At 35.4% G+C, this 22,260-nt stretch overlaps 2 long non-coding RNA genes across 2 annotated transcripts in view; one reads left to right on the top strand and one right to left on the bottom strand.

The window, feature by feature from the left end:
* Positions 1-1,685: 1,685 nt before the first annotated feature.
* On the top strand, positions 1,686-7,500 carry LOC110598560 (uncharacterized). The gene is made up of 2 exons (XR_013430257.1): positions 1,686-5,671; positions 7,088-7,500. It is a non-coding gene; the product is annotated as an uncharacterized LOC110598560 (long non-coding RNA).
* Positions 1,942-22,260, bottom strand: part of LOC120892867 (uncharacterized) — a 50,268-nt gene continuing 29,949 nt past the window's right edge. Inside the window, exons 2-3 of the long non-coding RNA XR_013430256.1 lie at positions 19,397-19,451; positions 1,942-2,023 (exon numbers count right to left, since the gene is read on the bottom strand). This is a non-coding gene — a long non-coding RNA (uncharacterized LOC120892867). The remainder of the gene's footprint in view (positions 2,024-19,396; positions 19,452-22,260) is intronic.

The raw sequence follows: 22,260 nt of genomic DNA, 5'->3' as shown, positions 1-22,260 counted from the left end.
GAATGAGGGGTATGGGTGGAAGGACTGGACTTAAACATGGTGGGGGACAGTGTTTCTTCCTTTGAAAATGAGGGGAGGAAGTTAAGATAGATGAGGATGTCCTCTTATTGAGGGATTTAATGGTGTCTCATCTAATACTTTCTATTTCTCTCTTTCAGGAAATAAACTGACCTGAAAGATGAGTCTGTCATGGTATAAATTGAGGCCAAGAAAAGATATAGAATAGTTGTGAATAAGTGAGGCTAGTGAAAAATAAATAGAGTAGGATATGCAGGTACTGTTAGTGACCTAGATGACAATGGGTAATAATAACATCACTCGCCCCTATTTGTTATTTCCTCCAGGATTGTCCAGCTGCCCAAGACATAGAAAATGGATTCCTTCAGGATTTACTTTTGCTAAATGAATGCAATGAAAAGACCAAAGGATTAAAGTTCACAAGGAGGAAAAAAAGAATAACTGAAATAATGGAGCATTGGAATCTAAGCTGAAAATGAGGGCTGGGAAGATAAGAGGTGTCTGTGGTTATGTTTGTGATTATAGTTCAATTTAAGGTAAGACTAAGAAGAAGGCAGAGCATAAAGGGTCAAATGACTAAAGGCTCTGAAAAGGTGAAAGAATGGTCACCAGAGGATTAGCTGAAAAAAATATTCACTATAGATGCAGGACTTCAGATTTTATTAGTTTTAGGTGACGGAGAGCTGTGGTTTGTGGCCTTAATAATGGGTGTCAGAGTGAAGCAGAGAGCGCTGGAAAGAGTGACTTAACGTTCTGAATGGGCTGTCAAGAGGAGGAATCTCTGTGGGTGAGGTGGGTGTCATGGTGTTCAGTGAATGAGGTGAAAAGCCAACTGTAAGGCGTGGGAGAAAGTGATTGGACTGGAGAACCTTCCTTATGGACAGAGCAGAAGCAGAAGTCTGAGAGCTGCAATAAGAATTAAGAAAGGCAGGCACTGTAGTGATTGTTACTTTATATATGGTGATGACAGGAGGTAACAGCTACCTCCAGGCCTACATGTGACACTGGGTTCTCAATAGAGCCTGGGTCCAGTTCTGGCACGGGTGGTGGGGGATATAATGAATGAACAGAGCTTGAGGGGAAACTTCTGCATTGCAGAAACAGGTCTTTTAGGGAACACATTAGTCTGAAAGAAAGAAGAAGCAGCATTGGGAGAAGTCTCAGGGAGGCAAACAGCATACTACAGGTAGAAAATAGAATCTTGGGTTTTGTTTATTAGACCTTCTTAAGACTATTTTTCAAAGGGGTCAGTGAGATTTGGGATATAGACTAAATGCAGAAGCAATCAAAGGTCTGGGAATTCATGAGTTTAGTCCTGACAGTTTCTTTGAAGGAGGTGGAATTGAAGGACTGAAATGGTAGATTACTCTTGGCTTACCCAACTTGAGGTGAGGTTGGTTTGGCCACAGAAGTCTTGGAGTAGAACCCACAGCTTTGAGTAGCATAATGGCCCTGTCTCTGCTGGCCCAGAGTTTATTCTTTGTCTAAATGTTTATTACTTTGGCTATAATTTGGCATGGCACTTATTTTTCTGAGATTTATGTATATATGATATTTAAAAGATATATATTCTTTCTTAATTTCCACTGAAGCTCATGTGTGTGTGTGTGTGTGTGTGTGTGTGTGTGTGTGTGTGTGTATGATTGAATATAGAGACAGACAGATTTTGGGTTCCCAAAGTGTAAAAACAGGGTCTTGTTTTTTCTTCTTAGCACTTGGCTGAGTGCTTGCTCAGAAAATCTTTAATGCAGTGAATTTAAACACACACTATTTCTAATCCAATTTCACTGCACTAATATTCAGTACTGCTTATCAATGCTGTGCATTGCTTTGTTAGCTCATATTACTTCCAAAAAAATGTTAATGTCTAGATTAAGAGAGGTGGGGTAACAACAAGAGGAAGAATGTGGAAGTGTTACTCACTGTGTAGGGATCAGTGATAAGAGGGAGGAAACCAATTAGCATTCTTCTCATTATCAGTTGTCTTCAACTGAGTTATGATGACCTGCAGAGAATTTCCCATAGACATGGTAAAAAACTAAATAAGTAAACAAGAAATAAGCAGATTGCTTAACTGCGTTTGATATTTAAGTAATCAGTCTTACAGAATGATTTCAAGAGTGATTCACTGAACTCTAGTGTACTATTTACAGCAGATGTTTTACCATAAGATACCCTCCTTCATGTGCTTTGCTATATTCTACAGATAATATAGCAAAACTTTCATGAGACCCACTTCATCCACTATGTCAAAACTCAGTTACAGCCTGTTTTTCAATGATCCCTGGTTACAATTTATATCTTTGCTATTGAATGAAAACTTTCCCCCTCCATTTTCATAGAATTCTGAGCTTTCTTTATACTAAATGGATTATAATTCCTGACTATAAACTTTGTAGAAGATGTTGAAGAACAGTACACTCTGCATGGTTTCATCAAACATTATCAGATACAGCTCTTGCCAAATTCTGGCAAAAAAAAAATGTAATAGTTTTATAGGGAGAAACAGAATAAAATTTTCACAAAGTAAAGTTTAAAGAAGATCTCTAACACAATTATGCACATCTCTTTTCAACCACATACTACTCTGCTTAGGTTAATCAGTACTGTAATAAAAGTTTCATAATCATCACTTATCAAGTACCTACTGTGTGTTGGGTGCTTGAGAGTTTCGCATATAATCTAAAAACAATCATAATAGTTTTAGTTAAGGTCACAATTTACAGAAGTTATAAATGTTTGGAAGAACCCAACTATCTGCAATCACAAGGTCTTTAAGAGATTCTTAAGATTAACTCCCAACCCATGCTCTGGTGCTATAGGACATTTCCTTCTATCTTATGCCATATTTACCAATATTTTTCTTAGGAAACAGATGTACACACATCTTACACACAAGGCAATGAGCACTGATCAGAACAGAGAAGAAATTCGACCCAAATGAATGATCCAAAAGAAAAAAATTAATATTTAAGATTAGAATTTAGTTTTTGATTCCATGTTTAGGTTTTTGTTTGTTTATTTTTAGGGAGCAGGGCACTGTATTTTCTATAGAGAAATTCTTCATTTGTTGTAGTTTTATATTATAGGTATACATTTTAAAATAAAATTCAATAGTAAAAGGATGTTTCATTCAAATTAGAAGTGGTACTTTATCCTCAGAATAAGTTCACTAAAACCAGAAAATTCTATCAATGGATAGGATTAGGTTATATTTCTCCACTAAAAAAAAAAAATGCCATAAATTTAATGGTGGCCAAGATTTGTCTAAATTTATCCAGTTCCTCACAACCACATATTTAACCTTGGAACATGGCAGGCATGTTCTCTTTTGAGTCATCTTAAAAATCCTTGGTAAATTATTGATGATCCCTTCCCTGCAATTCCAAAAATCAGAGAACCTTTAGAATCTGAAGTTGGGTAAGTTGATACTAGCACTTATTTGGCTGAAAACATGCCCTGAACTGACATGAGATTATAGATGGTCTGTATTTCTTTGTACGAATTGTCATGTGTTTTCAGAATGAATATTAATATTTTCATTAAGGAATGCCACAGGTGGTGTGTAATATATGGTACATGCCCTACATGACTATTCCCATAACAAGCACTTCTGAATACTAAAGCACCTCTGGCCCCAAGAGTTTTGTAAAATCAATTTTGAAAATGCTTGTCTTTCATTTCTTAGTTCTATTGTAGTTATACAAAAGCTATCATATGATTATATAGTGAAATTTCACTGAGTAAACGTATTTAAAATTAATTTGAAATAAGGGGACATATTTAATAATTAATGTACTAACATTAAATAATCTGAATTCCAGGGCATCTACTCTTGGTAGAGACAAACATAGTCTTTTTTCTTTCATACTGTATAGTCAGAAGATTTCAACAATCAAGGTAGAGGGCATTTCTTTCCCACCAAAATTTTCTTCAAGCCCTTTTGCAGTTAATCCCCTTTCCATCCATAACAGGGGAAGTATTTCTGCCACCATAGAATGGAATCAGATAACATGGAATCTTTTTGGTCTGGCTCTTTAGATCAGCAAGATGATCTTGAAATTTATCCATCTTGGTGAGTATTTCAGTAGTTTTGCTTCCTTTTATTGTTGAGTAGTACTCCACTGTATAAATATTTCACAATTATTTACTTATTTTGGACATTTTGGTTGTTTCCACCTTGAGGTCATTAGGAGTAAATTTGCTATAAACATTCATGCATGAGTCTTTTTGTGGACACACATTTTCTTTTTTTCTTGGGTAAATACCTAGAAAAGACTTAAAAGAGAATTACTTGGTCCACTTTTTAAAGGTATATGTAACTATAAGAAATTGCCAAATTATTTTCCAATTGTTTTATCATTTTATATCCCCAGTAACAGTGTATGAAAGTTCTAGTTGCTATATGCAGATGATACTGTCAGGTTTTCATTTCTATAATTGTAGCTAATCTAATAGACATATAGTAGTATCTGACGTTGTTTTAAATTTGCATTTCCCTGACGACTAAAGAAGTTCAACATCTGTTTCTGAGCTTATTAGCCATTTGTACATCTGTTTTGTGAGGTGCTTGTTCAAATTATTATTAATATTTTGGTCTTGTTATTGTTGAAGAATTTCTTACTGTATTCTGAATCTAAGTCCTTTAGCAGATGTATGTGTTATGAATATTGCTTTCAGCCTGAGACTTGACTGGTTTTTGTTTTTTTGTTTTGTTTTGTTTTGTTTTTCTAGTAGTGTCATTAGCAGAGCAAAATTTTTACTTTTACTTGATTCCATTTTTAAAAGTTCTTTTGCGGGACCCATATTGTTTTTGTCATAAGAATTCCTTATTTACTCTCATGCCTCAAAGATTTTCTTAAATTTTTTTTTAACTGTTCAGAAATGAAACTGTCCTGTGAAATATTGAGCAACTTTTTCTTCTTTATTGAGGGGGAAGTTAGGCCAACTGTATGTTAAATTGTGTCTTAGTGAGTATTTTTTAAAACAGTTCCTGAGATTTTTCTATGAAAAAAAAGATATTTTTTTTCTAAATTACATAGTTGAATCAGCACATACTCCTCAGAAAATATACCCTCCATTAGTAAGAATAAATATAGTCCAAGAGCAAATCTAAATGCCTCACGAAAAATATTTATAAGAGCCATCCTTCTAAAGATGTCCTAGGCACCAGAAGATCATTCTCGATGGAACAAAAAGGCTCTATGAAAATGTAGCACCCACCTGGGCCGTAGATAATGGCAGAATAAGGGCAAAAAGGCAGCATCCCGTGCAGCATGGTATAAAAAGGTACATGGAGGCCTATTTATTAAAAGTAGGGATTTTAGGCAACAGTAGGCTCTGCCACTTGGCTGGAGATTAGCTCCATTTTAGGATCATAGTGAGGCCTATGACTGCAAAGATAGCTTGGAAGAGTATTAACTGTGATGTGAAGTGCTCACTAGGTTTTTCCTGGAAGAACACACCCATTTCAAGCAGAGAAAGAGTAGAGTCAATCAGGTGCTTTAGAAAGGCTATTGGCAGTGCCTTGGTGAGCATGGTGCAAGAGGTGAAGACAGACACCTGTCGGGATTCAGAGGGAGCAGACTCCACTTCCCCTTCTACAGGCGTGCACGTCCTGTCTCTGCATCATGATTGTCAGTCTTTTGCGAAGGTGAGTTTGTGATTTATTCCTCTTTTAATATTCTCCAACCTCTAGAATAAACCACAATATCAGCAAGATTGATTGATACTGTGCTGTCTGAAGAGGTATACGAGGACGACAAAGAGAGATCAGAAATTGCCAGTTCAGAGAAAATGTGAATCCTAGATTCATTCTTAGAATTGGCTTTCAGAACATCGTATCACATCATACCAGAATATTACTATGTCGAGGTGAATTTTGTTTTCCATCCTGTGAACACAGGGCACTCAATGTTTTTTTTCCCAAAGGCTCTCAGGTGTACTTCGACTGGCTACAAAATAGGAAGTTTAAATGAAATGATTCTATGGTCCCTTTCATCTCTGAACTTGTAAACATTGTTACAAGCCCAATATCTTATATCTTTGGTAGATATCATTTAATGTGAGGTGGCGTAGGGGTTTTAAAAGTTGTTTTAACAAGTATTCTTAGCTTGGAGGGGTGGCAGAGGCCTGTAATCTCAGAAGCTCATGAGGCTGAGGCAGGAGGATCAAGAGTTCAAAACCAGCCTCAGCCATGGTGAAGCAATGAGCAACTCAGTGAGACCTTGTCTCTAAATAAAATACAAAATAGGGCTGGGGATATGGCTCAGTGGTCAAATGCCCCTGAGTTCAATCCCCAGTACCCTCCCCCGCCAAAAAAAGTAGTCCTAAAAAAATGTTATCCCAATGTTAACATTTAGAATGAAAAACATAGTAAATGTATAATTGACAGGTTACTGGTTATTTGATAATGGAGCCTTCATATGATTAAGGTTACTTTTTAGCTTTTATTACATTACATATTGATTTAATGTAATACGATTGTATTATGATATAGTTTCTAATTATTCATATTTCTTTTCCTGAATCCATACCTATATCTTGCTCATGGGTTTGGAAGATGGTGCTTATCACACGTTATTTTCCACCTCAATCTACTACCCACCAACATGAAGGAGGAGGGAGGAAGGAAAGGAAAAACAAACAAAAATAAAAAATAAAACCCAGAGAGCTGGTCCATACTGTGTTTTTTGATTTCGAAGGAAAAAATCACAAAAAGAAACAGAACCCCATTGGAACTTCTGAAAACCAGAAGAAATTTATAGATTCATTCACTGTTCTGCCATGTTACTTTCCTCTAGGCCCTGAGAATTACATCCTCAGTTTGGTTACTGAAATAACTTTGCTAGGAATTTATATTTTATTTATAATACACATAAAATAATGAAATTTTAATATTTAACTCCTTTTTGTATTTCTGAATATTATTCCCCAAAGTTATATTGATGTTAATTTAACAGAACAAATTAGATTGTGTGTTACATAAAATAGCAGGCAAATTGGTTGCTTAATGAGTTACAAAAGTTAACTTGTTTCTTCATAAATCCTAAACTTTCCATATTTCCAGCATTTTATTTTGCAATTTTGAATAGAAATGGAAATAAGAGGCTCTCCAGAGAAAAATCCTGTGCAAGCAAAATGTGTTCCAGCAAGACTCATGAAAGCACTTGATACTGTTATCTACTAGGAGAGCGAATGAAATTATCACTTGATAAAGCCCAAAGAAAACTTGATGGTTTCAGATAAAACGAGTGATCTTCGCAAAGGAAAAGTACTTCACAGAAGCCGGAAATTGGGACACCAAAGGGAGGAAGCTGGTACTAGAATATTTCACTTAATGACTGCATGACAAGTCCATCAGAGGTCATTATTTATAGGTCATTTTCCTGTCAATTGTAGGAATCCTGGCCTTAATCATTTGTGTCAACACACACTTCCGTATAAAAACTTCCAACATGATACAGATAATTCTGAGAAACACGATATGTGTTCTGACAATTCTGTTCTTTCCTTTTGACTCTGAATTTGCCAAGATATTTCCTGTTAACTCCTTGGCATAAGTGTTTTTAAGTGTCTGTTCCTGATGCCAGCACAGGGTGTCATGCTGGGAAAATCCACTTTTTGGAAGGAAAATTACAAAGTATTGTGGTCAGCATTAAATTTAAAGGGACATTCCTACTATTGAATACATTTCCACATTTTTATTATTTTAGATGGTCTTTTTCCTTTTATTTTTTTTTCTTTGGGTGAGACTTGGTTTCTCATTGGGGATTATTTCATGTGCAAAAGAGATCAGAATTATTGAACCACTATATGCTATGAACTTTCTACAGGAAGAATAGAGATTTCTCAAAGAAAAAAAAAATCTGTATGATCAAGGTTAGCTAATACTCTAAAAAGTAAGTGCATTTCCAGAGGATATTAGCTGTGATGGATATTCAGAAACTGCTCCCGCAGCTAATACAAAATTCCTTTTCTAGTTATTAATTTGTTCCATCTCAAAGTTGCCAATTTTCAAACAAAACCATAGAACATAATCTATGAAAAAAATTATCAAATTTATTTTTCTAAGTTAAAACCACTTGAATTGAAAGTCCATTTCCCAATAAAGATTTTTTGTTTTTATTTTTGAAACACATAAGAAAGAAATAAGAGTGCTTTCTGGCTTCTTCCTACATGTCTGGATTGGGATTTAGGGAGGTGCAGAAGGCTGAAATTACAGTTTGTTATTCAAAATTACTTCTTCAGGATGAATCAGATTGAAATTTTCTGATCAAAATAATATTTTCTCACAGAGATATTACTAAGATTCCAAGAGATTCTGTCTCTTAGAAGAGTCTAGAATTCAAATTAATGCAATAGTTCACAAATAAAATAAGGAAATACATATGGAAAAGAATTATTTGTAAATCAATATATTTTTAAAAAAGAAGAGAATCCTCACTTGCATGAGATGAAAGGGAGGAATGGCAAAGGGGCTTAAGGATAGGGAATAAATATTTCTATAATTTAATTTTATGATTTATGAAAACAGACAACAGCCCTGAATGGTCACCAGTAAGACAAGAAATTAATTTTATAAAGCTGTAATTTAATTATTTCTAAAGACTCCCCCATTAACATTCTAAAAAAAAAACTTTCAATCAAACAATCAGTAAGGATTCATCATCAAATAATCAGAAGATACATTTTTGACACAGGATTCAAGTGGAGACTTATAATTCAACCCAATAATGGATTGATTGATCAGTAATACTGAATGTTTTCACTGGTATCAGCACTGTGAAAACTTCTCTGACAATTACATAACATTGGGAAAAGAGTCTTAAAATATCAGAATAAGAATTCAAACATATTAAACATACTGAGCACACACTAAAAATAAGCACCATACTGTGTGAGAAATACATGAATGCTCAAAAATGAATGGACTAATTTTAGACTAGATTGGCATAGATAGCAAAAAGAATTAAGACTTATGGAAGAATCCGTACTGTTAAAATGTTCACCCTACCCAAAATGATCTACATATTTAATGTGATCCCTAAGAAAACATAATGACATTCTTTACAGACTAGAAAAAACAATCTTGAAATTCTATGGAACCACACACACACACACACACACACACACACACACGAAACCCAAACAGCAAATGCAATCTTGAGCGAAAAAGAACAAAGCAGGAGTCATAATGTTACTGGACTTCAAAATAACCCCAAAGCTGTAATAAAAACAGCATGGTACTGGTGTCAAAACAGACTCAGGTGCTGAGAACAAGCGCTGGAGAAAGGACAGTCTTTCCAATGAATGATGCTGGGAAAATCAGATATCCATATGCAGGAGAATGAAACTAGACCCTGATTTCTCACCAGTTATAAAAACCAGCTCCAAATGGGTTGAAGACATAGATGTAGGACCTGAAACTATGAAACCACTAAAAGAAAACACAAGAGAAATGCTTTAGGATGTTGGGATGGGCAAGAAATTTTTTAACAAGATGGCAAAAACACTGAAAAAAAAAGAACCAAAATAAACAGTTATATCCAACTAAAAAAGTTTCAACACATCAAAGGACTACACAACAGAGTGAAAAGCCAACCTACAGAATGAGAGAAAATATTTTCACACTGTATATCTGGTAAGAGGTATATCCGGAGTACAGAAGGAACTCAAAAAAATTCAATAGCAAACCAGGTATGGTGGTGTATACCTATAATTCCAGCAACTTGAGAGGCTGAGGCAGGAGGATATACGTTTGAGGTCAAATTCAGCAATTTAGTAAGACCCACAGCAATTTAGCAAGACCTTATTTCAAAATTAAAAGTAAAAAGGACTGGGGATATAGTTCATGGTAAAGCACCCCTGTGTTCAATCCCCAGTACCAAAAATAAAATTGTAAAAACCTCAAAGGCAAAAAAAAGAATTTAATTTAAAAAAGAGGCACTAGATCTAAATAAATATTTCCCCAAAGAAGACATACAAATGGACAACAGATATGTGAAAAAAAAATGTTGATAAATGAAAATCGAAACCAGTGGGCAATCACCACACTTCAGTAAGAATGGTTCTTAACAAAAAGATAAAAGATAATAAGTGCTTGTGAGGATATGGAATAAAGGATTCCTTATACACTACTAATAGGAATGTAAATTAGTACATCCATTGTGTAAAACACTATGGAAACTCCTCAAAAACTCAAAAATAGACCTACCATACACTCCAGCAATCCTCCTAATGGAAATCTATCCAAAGTAAATGAAGTCAGGAATAGTCATGTTCCCAGAGTGACTACAGCACTGTTCACAACAGCCAAGCAATGCAAACAACCTAAGTGCCTGTCAATTGATGAATGGATAAAGAAAGTGCATCACCTACATGCAATGAGATACTACTATTCAGTCACAAAAGAATGAATTCCTATCACTTGGGACATGGATGAACCTGGAGAACATTATATTAAATGAAATAAGTCAGGTACAAGAAAGGCAAGTACCCCGGCATCTCACTCACGTGGCATCTAAAGAAGTTGATCTCAGAAGCTGAGAGTGGAATGCTAATGAAGCCTGAGAAGGGCGGGGCTTAGGGACGAAGGAGAGAGGTTGATTGGTGTGCACCAAGTTACAGTTAGATAGGACCAAGAAATTCTGGTGTGCTGTTTTAAGAGTAGGATGACTATAGATACCATAGTTCACTGTATATTTCCAAAAGTTTGAAAAAAAGGATTTTCGATATTTCCATGTAAAGAAATATTTGAGAAGATAAACATGTTCAACCTGATTTAAACATTGCACAATGTATGCATGTATTGAAGCATCACGTAGCATCCCATAAATAGGCACAATGTTTTTGTTCTTAATGTGTCAATCAAAAAATTTTAATTTGAAAAAAAATCAAACAAATACAAGTTAAAGATAGGAGAAGAAAAGAAAAGAAGTTATGATTAGGTTTAAACTAAAACTTACCTGAAAAAGTGGATCTCCACTCACAGTATCATCTTCCCTCAAAACCACACCCTGAAGAGCTTCTCTTTTATCAAAACTAGAGGGTAGGATGCAGGCAAGAACCGTCTCCCTGCCATTAAGATGTCTTTTTGCTACACTCGCCCTAGGCACTCAATGACTCTGATATTAAATAGATACCTTAACATCATTCGAATTTGCAGACCTCTCATTAGGGATGCTCTTCCTGGTGACCTACACAGGCAGAGGAGTTTAGGGGACTATTAAGCACAAAGCCTGCTCTCACTTGTGGTCCAGATAATGTGGGTGTGTTCATTTCATGTTGCTGCTATCATGACTACAAACTGAGTGGCTTTAAACAACACAAATTTATTCTCTTGGAGCTCTGGAAGTCAGAAAGCGAAAGTGAGTCTTAGCTTAAAAAAAAAAATCAAGGTGAGTGCACAGTCAGGGAAAATCCATTTCTTGCCTTCTCTAGCTTGTAGAAGCAGCTGGCTTTCCTTGGCTCATGACCACATCTCTGACCTTTGCTTATCTTATCACACTCTTCTGACTTCTTAGGATTCTTGTGATTGCATCCTATCAGGATAATCAAGGATAACTTCCCATCTCAAGGGAGATGAAAAGAATCTTCTATGATGTAAGGTAGCGCATTCACCATTTCCAGGTAATAGAACATGAAAATCCTCAGGGGAGCATTGTTCTATCCACCACAGTAGGTGAATACATATTGTCCCTTGTAGGTTACCTTAAGGTGAAGATTAATTAGACATTTGTGTGTATGAGAGAGACTCTTGCTCTTGAGGAAGAAGAAAAGTAAAGAATCCCTGCTATGATTTGATTTAGGTTCTTTCAGTCTGCTTAAAGACAGTACTTCATCAGGCACACCATGCCCCAAAATCTCTGACCAAGGCTAATTCGAACATTTATTTTTGCAACTAGCTCTAACTCTGAATGTCCCTAAGACATCTCATTTAACATTTAAATAAAATGTTAAAGCAGACCTGACATTTTATAAAACAAAAACCAAGGAACTCCCAGGTTGGTTAACTGAACATCTCAACACAGATCTTTGTATTTTTAAACAAATATAAATCAATAAGTTCTCCCACATACAAATGACAGGACAGTTTCTGCAATTACTTTAAAAATTACCTTGAAAATATTAGGTTTGAATACTTCTGCACTTTACTGTAATAACAGACAAGGGTTCACTTTCAAAGTGCTTTGTACCCTTGAGAAAGAGAACAATGATGTCAGTATTCACAAAGAAAAGGCATCCAGTGGGCTCTGAATTATATATTAACTGCTGACTTTAGTTTAAAGAGTCACAATTAATGTGCTCCAAATAAAAAGGAAAGCTTCAAAAGAACTCATTTAAACTTGTTAATAATAAGAACAAAACTCAAGTGCTGCCCTTCTTGGTATTATCAGAATTTAGATTAACCTCTCCAGAGGAAGTGGTGGAAACAGGTAAAATAAATGTTCCCAAAGAAAGAATGACTCATTTGGAAGTTTATAATTAAAATCTGGCCAAGGCCTATAAAACACCCTTACCAAAGTAAGCCAGAGAGCAGACACTTTCTTCAGAGAAAGACACCGCACAACGTAGCTGTGTGCCAGGCATCCTTTCTTCAAAATGTGATAAATATAATTGCCTTTCATTCACAATAACTTTAAGAATGGTTCCTAGTTCTGCTTATGATAAAAGGAAAGCAAATCTACTGCAAAAGAGGGCAACAGATTCATTGATGCTATCACATGGTCTTATATTTTTATATTTATAAAAATGTAAATATTATATTTAATTAAGTCAATAAATAAAAAATATTATATTTAATAAATGTCTGCATCATTTGTTAATTCAGCAAATAATTACTGAGGACTGTATGCCCACTGGGCAGCATTCTAGATGCTAGAGAGAGAAACAAGAGACAGAGAACCCACATTCCCATAGCTTGCACTGAGCAGGGATTCTGGTAATAATATCTAAATGAAAATTAATTCCTCAAGAACCAGTTAATAGTGAAATCACCATCTCATAAGAAGTTACTGTGTGCTCAATGAAAAAAAAAATTTTTATCAACCGAGCACTTTAGGGTGTGATGGATGGAGTGGAAAAGTCTTTGATACAGTAGTCTGGAAAGACCTCCCTGAGGAAGTCGTATCTGTACAGAGACTGAAAAGGAGTAAACCCATCAGCCACAGGAAGATCAAGCAGAGGAAGGATAATGCAGGAAACAAGAGTAGAAAAAAGGAGACAAGGTTGAGATTGTTTCAATGAAAAGACATTCACACCTTGGAGTAGGAGGAGGTGTGGGAGCAAGAGGAGGGATTGAAGTTTCGGAAAGGAGCTCCTCCAAGTCTCTTTTTCTTGGGAAAAGTATGAAAGTGAAGTTAAAGGAACACCACAATCCATATCAGTGGTTTCTCGATTTCTCCTTCCTCTTGTGTCTGCTCCAGACACTGCTTGCTGATAGTCTTGGTAGCTAACCCGATGGTGTGACACGGACCTTCCTCCCTGAGTTATCTTAGCCTCTAGTCGTTACGCTGTTCTCAGGCCAAGTTGTCATACATACATACATTTACCATCAAAACTGAGCAAGAAGTGCCTAAATAGATCACCAAGTGCTGAGCATGTTCCTCTCTCCCTAGGTTGTGCACCAGTAGCTGTATCTCCATCTCTTCCAGGATGGTAGCTCCTCCTCTTTCCTACTGGTCCCTTGGCTTGAAGATCCTGAAGTGCCTAGGAAGCAGCACAGCCTTAAATTCAGTGGGCTGCATTCCCCTTTGAGAAACAAGTCATCTGCCCCCCACATAGCTCAAAAGATTCAAAGAAAAGAAGTGCTCATTTTCCAAGAGGATAATGCACAATGATGGTACCAAGACCCACCAATTTTGTGTACTGGGGACATAATACCATATGACAAATCATTGATTCAGAGTGTATGCCACATCCTAAATGATTAGCTTTGTTTTCTAAAAATTTTTTGATCACTCTCTCAGAACTTAATCTTCTGTGGAGTACGGTATGGGATTCAATCACCAGATTCCATGGACATGTGCCCACTGCCTCACTTTCTTTGCTGTAAAGTGGTTGTATTAGTCAACTTTTTTACTGTGACCAAAATATCCAATAAAAACAACTTAGAAGAGGAAGAGTTAATTTTTGGCCCATAGTTTTAGAGGGTCTGAACCTAAGGTGTAGCAGAGCATTATGGCAATAGGCATGGCAGAGGAAAGCTACTCACCTCCTGGTAACCAGGAAGAAGAGAGACAGAAGAGCCAAGGACAAGATATATTATAACCCCAAGGCACAAGCACAGTGACTCACCTCCTCTAGCCACGTCCCCCCCCCCAGCTTCTTACAGTTATCATCATTCAAGTTATTAATCCATCAGATGGATTAATCCACTAATTAGGTTATGGCTTTCATGATCTGATCATATCACCTCCTACATTAACACAGAAGCTTCTGGGGGACACATTATAACCTAAACCATAACAGTGGGTATCCTCAATATTGTGCCTAAATTGTACACTAACAGGAGTGAATGGAAGGAGATACACTGGGTCGTCATTGGTTAATGACATGGGGCTCCCAGACTTCGGGCCCTCCTTTATTCACAGCTTACTGTATACGCTAGCCTTCTGACTTCAGATGTGCCACTCCTCAACCTGGTGAGAACTGATTGGAAAAAGTCATCCTCCAATCAAAATTGGACCTAAGAAGTATAGCACATCGTCCCTTACATGCTCTAATGATTTCAGATGCTAACTAGATGTTTTCTCATTGTTCCCTGCCCAAGACTGATATTATTGTTCTCTCTCAGAAGAAACTGAGCTTCAGAAGAAAGTACCTTCTCCTCTGCAACTGTCTAGCTTACATCTTCCATGTATTTTCAAAAATAAAGCCACAGAACCCTACAAAATAGAGAACCCTTCTTCTGTAAATGATTTCATTTATTCTAAATATTTCCACTTCTTTCAATTGTGCATGTTTCTCAGACGAGTTACCCTTCCCTGTCCAAACTCAGTTCACCAATGTCCCTCCTAAAGTTTGAGGTTATTTACCATGAATATATTTATAAGCAAAGCCTCCCTAATTCTTTTCACTGAAGCTTATATTTCAAAATGAAGTATAAAACTTTACAAGTTTTTCTCCTAATTAAATTTCCTGTTCTTAGATTTAGCCTCCTGTTCCAGACTATGAAGCAATGTCATAGTTCTGGGATCTAACCCATTATTCAGCTGAATGAACTATAAAAAGTACACTGTGCTAGTGTGAGAAATGTTTCCGGTCTTAACTGTTACCATTCATTCTCCCTGCTGTGCGGGAAGAATTTTACAGTATTACTCAATCACAAAAATTCTATTAATATTATGGAATTAAAATATTCAACAAGTTTTTGAGTTTATGCATACCAAATGTTAGCAACTACCAAAAATGTGCTTTAGCTTTACTGAGTAACCTTCAGATACAAGAAAATAGAAAGGGGCCAGGACTTTAGGACCATGTACTTATAAGTACAACAAAAAAAAAGACTCACATGTCTGAATCCATCTGAAGTCCTTCAGATGAGCCTCCACAACCTACTGGTGGGCCTCCAAGTAGATGTTGGGAAACATCATTCTACACTTACGTCAATTTGTTAATCTGGATATTCTGAATATACTGCATACAGCTAGAGGGTTTTTTTTTTTCATTTCATTCAAGGTAGTATAATAAGATGTCCCTTTCTTCTTTTTCATCTCTAAATGCAAAGGGTTTATATTTGAGTCTACAAGGGAACTGAGTCAGTTAAAGAAAAAGTGAGGTAAGATTGGCATTCCTGGGACGTACATCCTAACATCTGTAACACCACCCTGTGCGTCCCCGCCTGCCTGTCCTCAGAGGCATGGTGAATACCATAAATTTTGAATATTTACTACCCTATCCACAATGTCTGCAGAAACATGTGTATCAATCATACAAGACACATCATTATACCAAAGTTTTAATGGTATAAAATGAGTATCTAAACAAATGGCATAAAAGCTGATTTTTGTATTTTTTAAAATTTATATTTTTCCCATAAACCACAATCTAGTCCATGTTATTTCCTGAATCTGCCTCTGCCCAACATAATCCTTTGTTTAGGAAGCTTTTCATTGTGGATCATGGGTGTATATAGGTGGACCACTGATCCTGAGCCTACGTATCCATGATGATGACATTCAGTTAGTCTATTGATTGAAATAAGCTTGAAAATACTGTGTATTCTACTAAGGTAGATTCTCCTGTTCAGAGAGTACATATAAATACACCTAAGATTGGACTCTGTGTGTGTGTATGTGTATACATATATATATAATATTTCAAAATCAGGACTATTTTGTTTACGCTAACTTTTTGCAGAAGAGGAAATTGACACAAAAGAAAGCAAAAGAAGACAGATTTTTCTTGGCCCCTTCATCGCTGATGATAAAATTCCATTAGGAAGGAGGTGTCAAGTGTTCCCACCGCCCTCCTTTGCTCCTCTCTTGAAATAAATCCCAACAATACCACCATGATCTTTGTAATTAAATTGCTTTACCCAAAACAGATGTTTCCTGGGAGCGTTTTCCCCCATGCAACCTGGAGACAAAGTTTCTCTGCTCATTTGTCTTGTTAACTCACATCTGAGAGGACACATGGAAGTATATGAGCAAAAAAGTAACTGGATATACAGAGAAAGCATTTAATTTTTGCTATTAATACTATGCTAAATTATTACCCTGCAAGTCATATAAAATAGCTGACAGAATAAAAAAGACATAAATCAGCCAACACCTACATATTTCATTACCATTTTTTAACTGTTTTACTATTTTCCTCAGAATAATGAAACAGAATTAATTGGTTTCACTTTCAAAGCAGTGTTATTATAAACATTTACTAAAACTGAATAACACTCTAAAAATACATTCCACTTATCAAAATATATGTTTTCTAGACAAGTATTAATTTAACTCAGACAGTAAAATCTCTGCTGTGCCCCATAATAGTTTCAGTACTGCATGTTTTAACTTTTACTGAAATTCTCGGAAATCTTTACATTTGCCCTTAAAAATGTTTTTATTTCTTTTTGAATTCAAAGAAGCCAAAATTCATGACCTAAAATATCAGAATATTTTTCATTTAAATAGAGTTAAAGAGGAAAACTAAATAACCTTAACATAATGTCAAGTTTATGATATCTGAAATTAATATACTCTGCTCTTGATATTGTTTTTCTTGGTGTGTAGTTAGATAACAAGAGCATATCTTAACCATTCCAGTTCTATATAAAAATCTAAATTAAAGGCAATGCACAATAAAAAATAATTAAAGAGTTTAAGAACTCTCCTGAAGTAAGACTCTCTTAATTCCTATGTGACTTCCATTAATTGAAGAGAGAGCAGGCTATATTTTGATCCAAATACCACTGAAAGTTTTATGAGTCACTTGGATTTACTAATGGTGAAAAAGGCTTTATTTTTCCTTTGAATCATTTCCAAGTTACTGTTAACTAATATATATTTTTTAAAGTTATTGATTTTTATGACAAAGACTTTCTCCATCTGGCAAATAGACTATACATTACTGTCATATTCAAGGACAAATATACAAGATTTGAGTTTTGCAAAGCAATAACATATGGGATTTTCATAGGGGTCTGCCATGGAGGCTGGAAGAGAGGAAGGGAGAGTTTATCTGACTGTGGGAGCAACGTACAAGGTCACACATGATCGGCTTTAAGATGGACTTCTATGTCAATACCAATATTTTACACCACCCTATGCATGTGATACACTAGAAGAAAGTGGATCAACCTTTTGATTCCCTCCTAGGTGCAAAAAAAAAAAAAAAAAAACCGCTGAACACTGACAAGTCTGACAGAGGTTAGAACTGTATAGAGTATTCTTTGGAGAGTTTACTCTAATTATTTGCCTTGGTGATGATAAATATTTATTTTCCTGTTTTAATGTACCTAACATTAGTCATAAGTGATTTTTTCCTTAAAAGTTGAGTGCTTCATCAAAATAGATGGAGACATAATAGACAAAAAATCAAGTTAACTAGAAACTACTTTGTCAATTACTGTGTTTTAAGAAATATTCTCATATAAGGATAAATATGCATACCGGAGAGTGATTTCTCGGTCTATGTGTTGTTGCATAATAATGCTTAAATTTTTACTGCAGTGGTAGATGTTGAATGGTATAGTTACCTGGTGCTTGAATGGGGAACAGGAATCCTGAGTAGCGATTTTAGTTTTGCCATTAGCTAACTTATGATCTTATAAAAGTTGTCAAACCTCTTTGGACCTTAGTTGCCTCATTTATATATGAAGAACACAGAGGACAGAATTTCTAAGATCATTTCCAACTTTAATAATTATGGCCACTTATTCCATTGTGATTCTCAGAGGTATATTTTTTATTGTTTTATAGTCCATTATGCAATAGTTTTAAGATAAAGAGAATGGATCGATTAGCACATATCCTCATCCTTGACATAAAAATTTGTTCTATGATTACCTCCAAAATGCCTTTCTTAGATAATGCTTTTTTCACATGTTGAAAAACAGGGATTAAAAATCAAAATAAAATACCTTCATAAAATATCATAATATGGGAATTTATTTAGCACACTGAACGATTTTTAAGTTCTATCTTTAATAATCTGTTACATCATTAACATTTGGAATTACTAATAGAAATATTTTAGGGGAAGGTGCAAGAAAAATATTGATGAAGCTACGGAAGAAAGACATTTGGGGAAAAGTACAGAAAATCGGGTAAAGCATTTGAGAATGCACAGACAGAATCAGAGATATCCAGTCCCACAAATAAATGCTGATTTTACTCAGATCCACTTCTTTGGCCCTCAGGGTAGATTTTACAGTGCCCCATGCCTCCACTGGGCACCTCATTTCTTTACTTCTCTTTTGTATTTTTATGAACTTTTTGGGAGAATTAAAATTCATGAGGCTAGCAGTAAAGAGGTGGGAACTATCTGAAGGCAGAGTAGGTATATATTTGTTTGTACCCTGATAATAACTTGCACTGAAGGATTTCATTGTGATAAAATAGACCAGTTTGCTCCTGTGCTTAACCATAATTATGTGCTGTGCCAGCTGATAGTTGCTAATAAAATCTTTAGAAGACTTTCATCACTTAATTCTCTAAAAATAACTTCAGGCTGTTTATCTGTGGTCTTAGTCACCTACTAAAACTCAGTGTCCTGACACATGGAAGATGATTCATTCTATAAAAGGGGCCATCTTGGCTTAAAAAATATTTTCTCAGTAATGTTAAAAAATACATTTTAAAAACATTTGTTCAGTTACACGAAAACTTCAGAGAGAGCGCCAGAACACATAATCTAATTATGAGAGTTCTTTGAATACCTGTTCTCTTTGTTGGTATATTACTCTTGTCCATAATTTGTCCATTTCTCCTCTTCTGAAATGCAAAATGAAAGGTAAGATTTAAACTGCAAGGTAAATAATAATACAAAGTAGTACAGAAAGTCCCACCTGCACCAAATGTATCACAAGTGTCCATGACTAAGAGTTTTACTTCTTCCCTCCTTGCCTCAAATATTTTTCAGGGGTCCTTTCATGTTTTTGTCTCCATGTGACCAAACACTACAGATTCAGCCAGGGATTTGTAAATATTCCCCACCTCTGATAAACTCCAATCATTTGTTTTTCCCGTACTATTTGAAACATACAACTACTATGCCACATTCATGCAGAAAACCTTTTAACATCATAACAAAGCAAATTGCAAGAGAGATAAATGAGATTTCTAATGGGCACATAGTAAATAAGAATGGAATTTATTTTTACAAAAGGACTCCTATTTACAGTTAATTTCTTTCACAAAGTAGTCCATAATGTTATAAAAACATAATGACAAAAAGGATGTTTAATACCTTTCAAGAGCTTTTCCACTTAGAATAAATATATCTTAAAACACTCGATGACATATACTTTGCCTTTTTTTCCCCCACATGCACTTGAGAGCAATATTCAAAACATTTTGGTCCTGACCCTAAGAGCCAGAACCTGTTTGTTTAGAACTGATGTTTGGTAAAGAGCCCGTGTGCCAAGCCCACAACTTCAATGAACAGATCTATTGTGATGGAGAGGCACTCTGGAGCAGTGGTGCCAGAGTGGTGGCAGGGAATTATTTAACAACTTCTTTAAAAAAATATCTAAATAACTTAACATTTGTTTAGCTTATAATTTAGCTGAACAAGTACATTCTCTGACTCTACTTAATGAATGTGTATCTGTGAACATTGTTTTCATCATACACATAATGGAACTTTAGAAATTTTAGTATCTTGTTTATTAACTTAACAAATGTTTATTGAAGACCTACTAAGTGCTAGGCTTTGGACTGGACCCGGAAGAAAAGAAAAAAATATATACACATGGCAGTCCTCTGCAGAAGAAATTGCACTAATGGAAGAAATATCACATCCAACAGCTAAGTTCCCCAATGACTTTCTTGGGCTCACACTGTGTTTAGATTACTTTCCATTTTATTGGACTATAAAAAGATTACTCACACATTATCCATCTTCTCAATCTAAAATAAAGGCAGTGTAACTCTGCTCCATAAAACTACAAAAATTGATTTTTCAGATCTTCTGCTTTTGTTCCAGATGGTTCTGCTGACTCTCAGAAAGTTTGACCCATAGACTTTCTCTGGTTTCTCTCTGTTGTCTCTGTCCCACTGGAGGGCATTTTAAAAAATTAACTCTCTGTCCAGGCTCTCTGCAGTCTGCCTGCTAGCCACAGAGAAGACATTGCTCAGCTCTCCAGGTGAAAAGGTCAGGGTCTCCTGACAAGTAGAGCTCATGAAGAAAGTGAATTTCTTTTGAATGATTTATTTCCCATTTAAAGCAGCTGATTTTATTTTGTTCTTTTTATATGATGTTTGGTGAGAAGTTAGAGCATTTACATGTACAACAACTCTCCATTTTCTCCTAGTGAGATGACTTTACAGTCTTTGGAAAACCTGAAACTAGGGAGGTCAGAAAGCTCAGTGTGAAGGTTGTACAATTAACCTAGAGTTCAGAGAAATATCTCAAAGAAAAAAAATAGTCAAACTTAACACACTCATCAGTTAAGTGCTTCAGAAATTTATATTTGTTGATATTAACATTATATGGAGAATTATTAGTTCTAAAGTTAAGATCAATGAGAATAAAAGAATAAGAATAGGAGAATAAAAAATAAATAGCTGAATTAAACTCATAGCTTGACCTCCTTAGTGGAAGGAATTATAAAAATAAAGATGCGACGTGAAACCAAAAGCAAGTAATTGGGTAACCTGAACAGCCTTAATATGGAACAGATTCCTTCATGGGGAAACTGCTCTGTGGGTCATATCATCTGAATAAATGCATTTTTTCCAAATCAAAATAGATACAGATTTTCCACTACCTGATAAAGAGTACAGCTGGTGTTCAAGCCAAAATCCAGGACAAACCCATCCTGTAGTAGCAAGATTCAGTAAAAAAGGAAGAATACACTCATTTCCTCCTCTGTTTTGTAGGTTAGAGAAAAATTTAATGCATTTTCTGGAACTAAACTTGGTATCATAGAAAAAAATGTGTAGCCCTTTAAAATTGTTGAAAATTCTCCTCTGGGAAGGATTGGTGAAAGGGAGGTGGAATAGGTAGAGATGCAGAGACATTCATCCCCTTGGCAAGAAGCAAGAAATTTGAATTGATCAGAATCATGATCGATGCAAGTGTTTGAAAGTATCAGTGGCCCAGATTTTAAGTCATAAAGAAAAATTATGTAGACTTTCACAAATCATTTTGTTTTAGGAAGCTATGGGGTTCAAAGGAAACCTAGCAGATCTGAGAAAGAGAAACTACCACCCTGGCCCTTTTTTTTACGCCTAGTCCTACTCAGTACAATATGGTAGCTACTAGCCACAAGTGACTGGGAAACACTCAAAATGTAACCTGCCCAAATAATGATGTACTGTAAATGTATGGATTTCAAAAAGTTAGTACAAAAAGAAGAATATAAGATCTTTCAATAATAACTTTTATTGATTATGTTAAAATGGGAAAAAATTGTGTGCATTAGGTAAAATAAAGTACATTATAAAATTCATGTTCTCTCTGTGTTTGCTTTCTGAGTTTCTTTATTGTTGTTTTACTTTTAAAAATATGCTTTGTTAAGATTTTTAAATTACATATTTGGTTCATGTTTGTAGTGTACCTACATATCTATTAGACAAC

Source organism: Ictidomys tridecemlineatus, chromosome 14 (genome assembly GCF_052094955.1).
Source record: "Ictidomys tridecemlineatus isolate mIctTri1 chromosome 14, mIctTri1.hap1, whole genome shotgun sequence".
NCBI classification, from domain to species: Eukaryota; Metazoa; Chordata; class Mammalia; order Rodentia; family Sciuridae; genus Ictidomys; species Ictidomys tridecemlineatus.
The sequence above is the reverse complement of the archived record's forward strand: the minus strand, read 5'-3'. Positions and strand labels throughout refer to the sequence as shown.